Here is a 3,631-nt window from a genome sequence, read left to right as displayed (position 1 = left end):
TGAATTGCATTTCTGCTTCTATTCCTTAATAAACCCATTTTTCTGGTAAAATAGCTGGCTGCTTTGCTTTTAAGCTTGATGTTATGATGCATGATGCATGGCAGAGTGCCCTGGCTTAAAGGGCCAAAAGTGGAACAGATGGTTATTGGATGTTGGAAATATTTTGATCATGTCGGACTGACTTGTTTGGAATGTTGTGAGATGATCCACTTGTGGCAAGGCTGGGAAGAAAGCTTCTGAGACCTGTGAAGAGCTGAGAATTTGAGCTGGGAGAGACCTGAGCTTTCTCCAGCCTCAGGGTACCTTGTAATTTTTGTTTTGTAAATGGACTGAGAAAGATTTGGGTCCTGTGAAACAGGAATAAGTGGGCAGGCACCTCAGGAGCTTGGGCTTCTGAAAGAGAATAACCTGCAGTTTTCTGCTATTTCAGCAGGCAAGAGGGAATTAAATGAGAAAAAAGCTGTCACAGAAGCCATGTGCCTTCCTATGATCCCAGAACAATAGGCAGCAAATCTGACCTTCTTCAAAGAAGAGAAACTGCCTTAATTTGCAACTAGTGACTGGTTCAAAGCAAATAAAACTCATCTCTACTTTATTTACTTCAAACACATACAACTACATGATGCTATATTATAAATTTTTTTTTCAACGTTTATTTATTTTTGGGAGAGAGAGAGACAGAGCATGAACAGGGGAGGGGCAGAGAGAGAGGGAGACACAGAATCGGAAACAGGCTCCAGGCTCTGAGCCATCAGCCCAGAGCCTGACGCGGGGCTCGAACTCACGGACCGCGAGATCATGACCTGGCTGAAGTCGGACGCTTAACCGACTGCGCCACCCAGGCGCCCCCATGATGCTATATTATAGATTAATTCATTTTCTCTCACCACTCTTCACCTTTTATACCCCACTAGATATTTCATGTTGGCAGACCTTGTTCACTGTTATAGCACTATGCCTAGAACAGTGCCTGGCACATTATAGGTCTTTAATAAGTATCTGTTGAATGAATGAAAAGACAGAAATGAATTTTGGAGGTGGGAGAACAGGGACCCATAGCCACAGAAATGTTTATGAGGAACAAAGAATAGTTACAAACAGAGACTGGCACTAAATTGTTTTGCTTCAAATCATATGACTCTCACTTATTAACTATGTGATCTTGGGCAAGTTGGTTTTTTTTAAGCAAAATTCAGTTTATTCATCTGTCTATGACACAGTAGACAAGAGGTAAACTGTTTCACATCATAGATTTCACTTCCAACTCCTTGGAATGTTCATTTCTTTGGATAAAAGGAGAGACTAGACATGAGAGGCAGGAAATGCTTAGGCAGATTAAATAAGGGTGGGAAGGGGGCTATGCTAACATAATCCTTTCAGGGATGGGCATAAGGGGACTGTTAGTCACAAGCTAATTTCTAGAACTCTTAGCTAGAACTAAAGGAGCACCACTCCTGACACCCATGCTGTTGTGGACCTCAGTCATCTCCACCACACAGGTACAGCAGTGCTTTCTGGTAACTCCACTTTGTGTCTTGCTGGATGCAGTAGTACAGGGATTTGGCATACTTTTCTCTTGAATTCAGACCTAATTTTCAACATGTCCACTTCACTGCGAGAGACCATTATTCTAATCAGGACTTTATCGCAATTCCCCCTGGAGTTGTACAGTGAGTCAACAAAATACAGGGGTTTGTTCTGAATGCACTGGACCAAGTTCAGGAAAGCATTTTCCAGGTCTCCTTGGATCTCCTTCTTGATGCTTTCCAGCATGTCATAAGGGCTGTAACTCTTGTACTTAACAAATACTTTTCTGGAGGTGAAACATACTCTGCTTGGTCATGATGCTGATCCATTTGGGCACATCATTCCTTTCCTCTTCAATCCTAGCATCATAGAGATCCAAGGGATCTTGGTCAATCAGTTCACAAGCAATTACAGAGCCATCCTCTGCTCTTCTACCTTTGCAAGGGCAACCATCAGCTTGCAGAAGTCACCAGATGTGTCTGAAACAATGTCCTTCTCTAGATCAGTCTTGTATATTTCCTTGTAAACTCCATTAATTTCCTGAAGCTCCTGGTTGATCTTTGAGCAGATGATCTCAATGAAGGAGTCCTCATCAGTTCCCAGCCCCTTCATGGAGGCTTCTAGCTCAGAAGCCTCATACTGAACAGATATTTTGAATAGGCCCAGAATCATGGTCTCCAGGTGGCCAAACAAGGCTGACTTTAGTGCTGATGCAAACTCCTTTTTGGTCCTTTTTCAGTAGGTAAAGGCAATATCCTGTCTCTGTTCATTGCTGTGGTTGGCCAAAATATTGACAATGGTAACCTTATCCACAGCTTTGGTTGTGGTTGCCATTTCAATGTTCAGAGCATCATGCTCAGCGTCAAAATTGGTGTATGCTTTGACCCATATTCACTTGGGGTGTGGAGTGATCACTCTCCAAGCTGAGCTTGCAGAGAATTTCGTGAACAGTAGACATTTTGAAAGAAGCTGGTCCAGGCACCGAGAGCTGCAAGTGTCCCTCGTTGTGGAGCTTGGGCAAGTTGTTTAAGTTGTGCTTTAAATTTCTAATCTGGAAATGGAGAAACTATTATCAATTTCATAGGGTTTTTTATGGCTTGAATGAGCTAATAAGTGTGAAACATTTAGAATTGTGCCTGACACATAATAAAACCAATATAAATGTTTGCTACAGTAACTATTATTATTTTGGAAAGGTTGGCGAAGGAAAATACTAAGTACATGGAAAAAGACAGGTTAATATTCTCGAAGCAGCTGCTATGTTCCAGAAACTCTGCTTTATGAATTACTTGCACTACTTTATTGACTCTAACTATAATCTTGTGAGATAGGTTGCATTACTATCCCATGCTACAGATGACGACATTGTATCCCAAGTCATGAAGAGCTGAAACTAAACCTTCATGCTGTGTCCAAGCTCTTCCCACTTTAAAGTACTAACTGCAAGCTCCAGATCATAAGAAATGGCTGTGTCTGCTTTTGTTTATAATTTTATTCTCAGCTGCTAGCAAATAGTGGGTACTCACAAATGATTCATGGATTTGAATGAATGATGAATAAATAAATGCTTTTAAGAACAGCAGAAAGGGAAATTCCAACTAAAAACTATGGAAGAACCTAGGAAAATTGTGGAGGCTGTCAGTTTGAAGTAGGACTAAAGCAGACCAGAGTGGGCAATCTGAGTCTGCCCACATGGTAATGAAGAAGGCCTTTGGGTGTTACAGTGCCCATAGGAAGCCACTTTTGAATCTTGAACTGTGGATAGAGATTACAATTATGTTTTTAAATTAAAAAATAAAAATATAAATATATGAAATACATTCTCACTTTTTAAATGCACACTATAAAATTCAGGGGAAGATGGCAGAATAAGAGGACCCTATGTTCACCTCATCCCATGGATACAACTATGTAACACTCATATCAGCATAATTAACCCAGAAAGCAGTGCAAAGACTGGAAGAACAGTCTCCATAGCTAAAGGTAGAGAAGAGACCACATAGAAGAAGGTAAGAAGAGGTAGAGAAGAGGCCACATAGAAGGTGGGAAGGCAGAGATGTGGTTTGGGAGCAAAATGGACTATACACAACTGAGGTCAAGAGGG

At 41.2% G+C, this 3,631-nt stretch overlaps 1 pseudogene; it reads right to left on the bottom strand.

Moving 5' to 3' along the window:
* Nucleotides 1-1,320: 1,320 nt before the first annotated feature.
* On the bottom strand, nucleotides 1,321-2,512 carry LOC101084605 (annotated as a pseudogene).
* Between the last annotated feature and the right edge of the window lie 1,119 nt (nucleotides 2,513-3,631).

This window comes from Felis catus, chromosome X, assembly GCF_018350175.1.
Source record: "Felis catus isolate Fca126 chromosome X, F.catus_Fca126_mat1.0, whole genome shotgun sequence".
Lineage (NCBI taxonomy): Eukaryota > Metazoa > Chordata > Mammalia > Carnivora > Felidae > Felis > Felis catus.
Note: the sequence above shows the minus strand (reverse complement) of the source record. Positions and strands in the feature narration are given on the sequence as shown.